The following is a 9,809-nucleotide window of genomic DNA, read 5'->3' as shown; positions in this document are numbered from 1 at the left end:
ACTGTTTTTGCTTGACTGTAGTACACATTTAATCCAATAAGAACTTTGCTTCTTTGCAAAACTTAATTGATATGAAACATGAAATACCCACAAGTAATGATTATAAGATCCACAAGTAATAATTATTACATGGTGATTAATGTTGACAAATTCATCCTTAGTTCCTACTGACCTATAGGGTCTAGATCAAGGAGGGGAATATTTGAGGAAATTTTTAGGTTTTTTTCTTTTTTCTAGTTATCCTATTATATCATGGAAACCAATCAGTTTCTGATCATAGCAAATGTTCATTTCATCCTGGAATGCAATCATAAATATCATAGCACTCTTTATAGATTTAGAAGTTTGTAAGTCCTCTGTGATCAAGAATTATTTGGTCATAAGGCCTGTAATAAATAGCTTTCATTATTCACAATGTTGGAGCATCAAAAATTATGTTTTTATTCTTTATGAAAGATATAATATTTACAGGCAAAATCTTTCTGGAAATTTTCCTAATCACCTTGGTGAATTCCATTGTGTCATATTCTACTGTGAAATCTTCAATGATAATTTGGACATTTTGTGAGTAAATTTTCCAGAATTTTTAAAACACACCTGAGTGCCTCTTAATTAATAACAGTTGTGGGGCTTGATCTACTTGTGTCAGCCCTGACAGTGGGAGATGGATCTGTCCCTGCTGCTGGGCTGGTGCTCTGCTCTGTAAACTATTCCCTATACTGGATAGCCTTACTCTGCCTAATACAAGTGGAGGCATTAACCATATTAATACATATAAATATCATTTACATGCCATCAGAGTAAAAGACACAAGAATGAAACCAGATGCTTAAAAAATGGAAAATACAAAAATGAGATAAATATAGAAAGCAATCATGTCTTCTAAATTAAAATTTCTTTCTATGAACCAAAAATAATAGTGATGATTAACTCTGTGAAAAAATACTGAAGAAAATTTATAAACATTTTCAAATTAATCCCTCTCAAACTTTGCTTTAGTCTGCTTTTTTTGTGTAAGTGACAGTGGGCATGTTTTGAACTCCTTCAGTCAGGAATAGCCTGCATTTTTACCTGTCAGAAATTCTACATTTCATTGTGTAGTGACATAATTCTGAGAAGTAGTTAAATTCATCAGGGTTTTGATTTTATTGTAACAAAACTGATGTTTATTAGCTTAATTAGGTGAAAGTTTCTCCTTTTTTTCTCTCTCAAAATCAGCCTTCAACTAAGGGTGAAACTATTTAACTATAATTGCTCATTTCTATAAACTTCCATTTAGAACTCATAATATTATTTCTTTGTAACCTAGTTAAGGTTTCATTAGGAAAAGATGGCTGGAGGTATTTTTTGTGGTTTGAAAATCATTTTCTGTCCGAATTTATCCACACATCTTTGCATATGGATCCATGTTTCTCAATATACAAGTAATTCACTAATTTCAAAATTTTAACCTCCTGCATTGCAATTTGCAAAATGCTCTCTTTCTTAGATATATCTGCCCTATGTTAGAACTTGACTCCCCTTTAAAGAAGCCAGCATCCTGGAATCAGGCATCTTGTTAGAGATCACATGCCCAATGTCAACCAGATCAGCGTAAGAAATGTCATACATCACAGGAGTTTCTTCACCCTGTGGTTTAGCATATAGCTTTTTATCATCACCACTTAAATTTTCGAAGAGATTTGTGTCTTAATTTTGGAGTGCTTGATTTTAAAATAATCAAACAGGAATAAAGCATAGAAAAAGAAAAAATGGTGAATACAAAAATAAATTGGTAAGGAAAATAAAAAGGTAAGGTAAAATGTGTTATATGCAAATGAAAATATGATGCTTCATTTGTGGACGAGAAATTCAAATTAATTTTCCCTGAGTCTATCAACATCCCTTACCTAGATATCACCAGTGAAACTCCTTATTTCTCCCACAAGTGCATAAATTGAGAGATTTGGATATGGCTGCTCTACTCTTCCTTTAATAACATATGCACATGATGCTTATATCACTCAGGTTATCTCTAGTTTTTCTATGTAGTTTGGGTTTTGTAAATCTTAGACATATTTGTTATATTAGTACAGAGAATAACCTTAAGAACACCTACAGCTATACCATAAGCTTGTGAATTCAGATGAGATATGAAAATACTACTATGTTCTCAACCTTTAAGATACTCAGTCCAAAACCACATGACCTTAGGGCTCTCCTTCTTGACTATCTACCTAAATTCTACATAGGTCCTAATTATACAAAACTTCAACTCTTCATTTTGTGGTTGTTTCCCACAATGGAATAAGGATGTGGTTGGTTATTCCTAGGCAGTTCGTCTTAAATTGGGCAGCATAGTGAAAACTTGCAATAGGTATTTATCTACAAAAGGCATAAACTTGAGTTTCTCTAGATTGCTTTATGATGAATACCTTCCATGAAATTTCTAGCTGTCCTTAAGTCTGGCCATAATATCATTCTGTCAAATGCTGTCTTTCTTTCAAGAATGTTCCTGCTATGATTCCAAGTAACCCAGATAATGTCTATATTTCATCTCACAACACATTCCCTTATACATCCAGCACCCATATTTGTGACATCCAATGGGACCCTCTCTGGTGACACCAACACATGCCTAAGAGCAGATGTGTGATAATTCAACATTGACTTCTACTTATTGCTATACAATCTGGTTTTGGTTATAGGGACAAGCAGCTGAGAAATGGAATATAGCCACATCATTTCTCTCTCCCTTCTGAAGGTGTGGTCCGACAGAAAAAATAAAAGTGAAAGTGGATGACAAGAAAAAAATGTAGTTTATCTCAGACCAGATCCAATTATCAAAGGGGAAACCACTGCGAGGTAATTAGGAGTTGATCATATATCCCACTTCATGGGTCTGTGTATCCTGCCTATCTTTCTGACTGCAGATGGCTGATTATTATTCTTCTCTGCCAATTGCAGCGTACTGGTATCACATTCAGAAATGCCATGTCATAGTCCCTAAACACACTGATTGTAAAATCTGCCAGTTGAAATTTTCAGAATCCGAAATGCCTGAAGCTATACCCCAATATAGCAATTATCATAGGGGTCCTCCAGTTGTGCATATGATCAGAACATTCCCAGTTTCTCTCGGGTATTGACGACCAAACAAAAATTTAATTACAGAAAATGAATGATTAAAGGTTAATTGTTTTGAAACATGGAAGATCCACAAATAATGATTATAAGATCCACAAATAATGATTATGACATGGTGATTAATGTTCACAAATTCATCATTTGTTCCTACTGAATTATAGGGTCTAGCTCAAGGAGGGGAATATGTGAGGCAATTTCTAGGGTTTTTTTTTTCTTTTAGTTATCCTATTATATCATGGAAACCAATCAGTTTCTGATCATAGTGAATGTTCATTTCATCCTGGCATGCAATTGTTTTCCTGAGTATCCTCTTGTTGTAATTAGCAAGAAAGTTATACTTTCTGGTCATCCATGTGTTTGCATGAATGTTCTCATCCTCAAAAATGCATATTTTATACTCCCAGAAACTTAGTTTTTGAGATCCTTTGTTATATCCTTGCAAAGGGAATTGGTTGCAAAAATAAGTGTTCATCTCGTTGAAGAATTTATTGCTCCAAATAAAGGCAGGACCCCAAGGTTTACTGATTCCATTCTACTGAAGATAGAGCAAGGAACATCTAGGGCTTTTTTTTGATATTGTATGACTAGGTCATTTTAACAAATTTAGGCAGAGGTGGTGAATAGCTGAGGATATTAAAGTAAGTTCAGCCTAAGGAGGGAAGTCAGGAAGAGAGATTTAGATAGTTGAAATAAAAATGACCTCATTTGAGAAGGTACAAGCAAGAGTAATTCAACCTGTTTCATTCTCTAGGAAGTTAACTGGGCACTTGTACTGAATCAGTAAATCACGTATTGAATCTACCCCTTTGGACAATATATTAGTTTCTTGTTGCTGCTGAGGCAAATTATCAAGCATTTTACTGTTCTAAAGCAACACAAGTGGATAATATTCCTGATTGTTAGTGTACGAAAAGGGTTTTTCTGATCTCAAAACAAGGTGTTGTTCAGGCTGCTTTCCTTCTGAGACTTTTGATCAGGAGTCCATACTGATGCCATACAAAGTGACAGGTGACTTCCTGCCTTTTCAGTGAATGCTTGACTTTCTTACATTATCTTTTAGGTCCCTTATCATCTCAATAAAGACCTCTGTGGGTATACTGAGATAACTAATCTAAAGAGTACACGATCACTTGCACATCTCAAAATTATGATCTTAATTGTAGCTACAAAGAATTGTTGGCCATACCAGGGAATGTTCACAGCCTTTGTTGATTAAGAGAAAGGGATTTCTAGATTTATCACACCTGTAACAGAAGGGGAACGAGTTCTTTGGATTCTTATTTGAATGCATATGCTTCACCTAAGCAGAGGCATAAGGAAGTAAGCACTGTGAGACCTCGTACTCGTAGGTATGGTGATCCTTTGAACATCTGTCTGTGCACTTTCTGCTTTGTGTTGCATCAGCAGTAATAAAGGTGACCATCTCCATTTCTGCGGTGATATTTTTACATCTTCAAAGTGCAAGAGAGAAGATATTACAGTTTTTGATAGACCTTATGGCTAACAAAATGTTGGCAAGATTAAGACCATATCATTTCCACGAGATATATTTCATCATAAAGATGTACAAGAAGGTATGTCATGTAAAGAGTAACATTTTATCTGCTCTGGTTCTTTTTTTCTCTGACATCTATCTCTATGCAACAAGAGGAGACAAGATATAGATTTGCATTACTGAAAGGAGATATAAAATTGCTAATTCAATTGATACATTGTCAACACAGAAAGCACATCTCATCACAGTAATTAGACTTGACAGGGGCATATTCTACAGAACATGTATCCAATTAGAAACAGAGTAAGCACACCAATGATAGAACAAAGATGGGCGTATGTGAACCATGAGAGGGGAATGTGTGGCCAGGTAGCCTACAATGTTATACAAAGTACAGAACTAGACCCTCTTGTTAAATAGAAAGATGTCACACTCAGTGATGACAAGCTTTGGGTCAATGCAAACATACAGGCTTTTGCTAGCATAACAGATACAGCAGCAGACAGGTAATAAACTTGAGATGTATTAAATGAGAAAAAGAAGGGTAGATAATGAAAGAAAAATTAAGTAAAAGAGTGAAAAGAAACTTAGCAAAACAAAGGCAACATCCATTTGCTAATATGGGACCTCCAAGAGCAGAAACAGAACAAAAGAAACACAATTACAAAATGAAAAACTTGCAGTGGTTAACGATATTTTAAAAGGAGTATAAATCTGGGAAGTAAATGCTCACCTTCCTAGACCTGGATGGAGGGGAGAGCATCTTGGACTTCCCACAGGGCAGGGAATCAGGACTGCTCTTTGGACTGGAGAGGAAGAGGGAAAGGATGTGTGGAAGGGGAGGGAAATGGGAGGAGGGGAGGATGTGGAAATTTTTAATTAAAAATAAATTAAAAAAATAGTTAGAACAAACAATATTGTAAAAAAAAGAATGCCTGGAATAAACTTCTGTCTCGTGGATACTAGACTGAAGACTAATATAAATTTAATCAAGACCTGATGAATTGTTTATGATGACATACTAATCAGACATATTAACGGGAGATACAAAAGCTGGACATTTGAGAGATGAATAGCAAGCATATGACAATACTATTGCAGTTATTAAGTTTCCTTTGAGACCATTTAGAATGAAAGATAATATTTCTGATTACATTTGAATATCTTCAGATATTGCACTCTTATATAATCATTTCCTAGCTATGACTTCTCCTTTACATGAAAATAATAGTTATAGACGTTATCTCTAACATTGAAATCTAGAAATTGGAGATTGATATAAGATTCAGGAAGAATTAATTAGAGTAATTACTGCTACTATTGCCTTCTCAATCTTCCACAGCAAAGGTACCAATAACATTGTCTTAGATTTAAAAGATTTTTTATTTTTTCCCTGGGTTCCTCAAAATTGTCAAAGATTTGCATTTAGTGTTTCATCAGTCAATTCAAAAATTCTATTAGAACATATAATTGGAAAATCTTGATTCATGATATGACAAAAAGATTTACATCATGCTTGAATTCTGTTTCTCAGGCTACACAAATTTTTAGAGATCAATTTCAACAAGTTTATATCATCCAATAAAGGATGAGTACTTGTTTGTCCTTATAAAGGAAGTAAGTTTGTTTGAAATATCTTGTCAACTTCAGCTTAATCCTGTCCCTTCAGGGTTAGTAATTTCCACAGTGAAAGAAAAAAATAGTTGTCTTTTGAATATTTGGTATGTATGTTGTATCCAGAAGAAATTAATCATATGAAATAAGAAATCAAGAGAGAAAGATGACAAACTTTGAACTAATTTCAGAAATTATTGTGAGATACACCAAATCCATGGTGGCTTCATGGGATCCACCAAATCCTCAGATCAACACTTGCTTCATGAAGGGTATAAGCTAGGATGATTTGACTTAACGTATTGTTATAGGAAATTGTGAGAAGAATAATAATATTTTGACTTAGGGTGTGGTTGCTCCGTGTTTGGTGATTTTGAGAGAATATTACTTTGTTTGTTATTTGTATCATGGCAAGGAAGTCTTGCCTCCTAAATCATTTTTGGACTGATATATATATGAACTTTGAACAATAAACTTGAGATATAAAACAGTATTCACTCTGTGTCTTTAATATCTATATGGTGTTTCTTGTAAATTTTTATCTTAATCCTTATCCCTTCCACAAGTATGGAAATGGGTAGGTCAGGGCAATAAATGATGACTCCTCAGAAGTGAAACTGGACTATGGACATATTGCATGATCAATACCAAAAAGAAGACGATTCCACAGGTGTAAAGTAAAGAGTAAGTGCTTGGGAAAAAAAGTAAAAGTGAACATGGGTTGAAAAATGGGAGATTATAACTGTAAATTAATTTGTAGTGTGACAAAAAATCAGTAGCTAAGTGACTATGCAATTGCCTAGGAGATAATTTACAAGCTAGAGGAGCTTAGGTGCATCAGTTTCAAAAACTGAAATTTTTAGAATTTGTAGAGAAACTTTCTCTTTATTTCCCAAGCATGGTCCCTGGACACAGAAAAATTGAGGTGAAAATCCAAGACCATTATAACCTGGAATTAGCACAAAGTATTCTTTTCATTTGTGGGGGCTCATAAGGGTGAGTTTGTATTTGCACATAATAGGTAAAAAGTAGTTCTGCCTGCAATGGTTAGAAATGAAACAGAACACTCTTATCCACCACAAGAGCTGTTAGATGAGGAAACATTTATAGTACTGTTTGATTATGATCAGCCTGTGCCTAGAGAGAGCTATAGGTAGAAACTGCTAAGAACAAGAATAGGGAGGATTCAGGTCCTTTGCTTCTGGTGAGCAATGCTGAGAAGTAGAAACTGGGGAATAATTAAGCAGGATCGAAAAAGCTTGAGGAATTTAGCAATATTACCTTCACAGAATTGGAAACTCTGTAAATCTCCTCTTATCACAAAAGCACTCTGCTTCTTACCCAAGGGCTGGTTTAGATCAAGCAATGAAGCAGAGAGCTGCTGATGTAGTTCAAACACCCAGTAGTGTTGTGTATCTCTCAAGCAAGCTAGTTTCAGAGAAGGTACCTGCTGAGGAGAGAAAGTACAAATGTTATTAGCAATTGAGCAAAGATAAGTGCAAGACAAATAATAACTTAGTTGCCCTGAGCCCATTCAAACATCTCAAAGTATTAAAAGCAACTCGAGCTCAGTATGGCCCAAATGCTCCTTTGTTGCAAATGCTGCTGGAATACAGATTTTTAGAAGCCTTACACTATGGGAAATGGAAACAACTGGACAAAGCTTGCCAGACAAATGGAGACTATCTGCGGTAGAAAACGAACATGAAGAAAGATGTTGGGTCACAGATTAGAGAAATCTGACCCAACAAATTCCCTTTTCTTTTCATATGCTTACTGGTGAGTGTCTTCATAGAAAAAGAAATCAACAAGTAAATTTTGAAATAGCAGTATATGCTCCAGTTACTTCAATGACAAGAAGGCCTGAAATAAACTTATGTCTTTTGAAGAGCAGACTGAAGGCTAATGTCAATTAATTCAGGGACCTGATGAATTGTTTCAGGACGCTGCAGTAACCAAAAAGATTTATTGGAGACACCAAAACTGGATACTTGATAGGTAAAGCTAGCCTACAACAATACAATTATAGTATTTAAGTCTGCTTTGAGACCATTTAGAAATGAGAGTAATATTTCCGATTTTATTTCAATATCCTCAGATATTGGACACTCGTATAGCCAGTGCCTAGCTATGACTTCTGTTTAACAGGAAAAAAAAAACAGTTAAAGATGTTTTTCCTGACGAATAAATCCAGAAATTGGAGATTGATATATGATTTAAAAATCATTAATGAGAGTTAATGGAGCTTTACATATTGCATTGCCTTCTATTTCTTCCATAACAAAAGATACCCATAATGTTGTACTATATTTAAAAGATTCTTTTTATACCATCCGCTGGGCTCACTGAAATTGTCAAAGTATGCATTTAGTGTTCCATCAGTTAATTTCAAATATCAAGTTAGACAATAGCATTAGAACATCTTGCCTCAGGGTATGACAAAATGTTTTATATTTTGGCAGAAATCTGTGGCTCAGGCAACATAAAATCTTACATTTCAATTTCCATAGTTTTATATTATGCTTTAATGATGATTACTAGCTTGTCCATATAAATGAAGTAAGTTTGTTTCTAAAATATTGTCAGCTTCAACAGAATCCTGTACTTTTAGAGTTAGTAATTGACCCATTGAAAGGCCAAAGTTAGCCATCTTTTAAATATTTTGGAATTGCTTATTCAAAGATATTAAACCTCAGTAAGTGGAAATTAAAAGAGAAAGATCACAAACTTTGAATGGCTTTCAAAAATTACTGTGTGATATACCAACAACCACTGTGTATTCATGAGACCCACCTGGTTCCTCTGCTTATTTGTGATTGTTGTGATGCTTGAACTATTAGTGGGACACCTGGCAGTGAGAGAATGATTTGTCTCTGTGGCATTGGCTGATACTTTGAAACCGATCCTCATGCAGGATTCAATTTTTCTGCATAAATATAGGGAGAGGTGCCTTGTGTTATGGCAAGCTGTTATGCCAAGCTTTCCTGGTATCAATGAGAAACCTCCTTCATAATGTAAGAATACAGTGGAGAAACAGAGTAAGAGGTTGTCCAAATGTAGGGGTGAAATAGGAGGCAGAGTAGAGGCTGTAGTCATGTGGGAAAATAACAAAAGAAAATAAGTATATTAAAAAAACTGATTGTCATACAGGGATGCAGATGGACATTTGATTCAAGGGCTCCTATCGTTTATGTAAACCTAAATTATGAATGCATAAAAATTTGTATCTAATGATAGTCTATTAGTTTTGTGGTTTTTCAAGACATGGTTTCGCTGTTGCTTTGCAGCCTGTCCTGGAGCTAGCTCTGTATAGCAGGCCGGACTAAAACTAATGGAGACACACCTGCCTCTGACTCTTGACTCCTAAGTGCTGGGAGTAAAGGTGTGCACCATCTCCACACGGTGGATATGTTACTTTTGACAAGATATCCTGCCTTTGTTCCACAGAAGATGAGAACATATGGATTGTTTCCAGGCCAACGTTATTTGAGGGAGCAAGAGCTCCCAGAAGACCTCTAGAAACCCTATAAAGAGTTTCCCAACAAGCATAGGAAGCATTTGGAGAAAACTACAT

The sequence above is a fragment of the Microtus pennsylvanicus genome, chromosome 18 (assembly GCF_037038515.1).
Source record: "Microtus pennsylvanicus isolate mMicPen1 chromosome 18, mMicPen1.hap1, whole genome shotgun sequence".
NCBI classification, from domain to species: domain Eukaryota; kingdom Metazoa; phylum Chordata; class Mammalia; order Rodentia; family Cricetidae; genus Microtus; species Microtus pennsylvanicus.
This window is presented reverse-complemented; position numbering follows the sequence as displayed.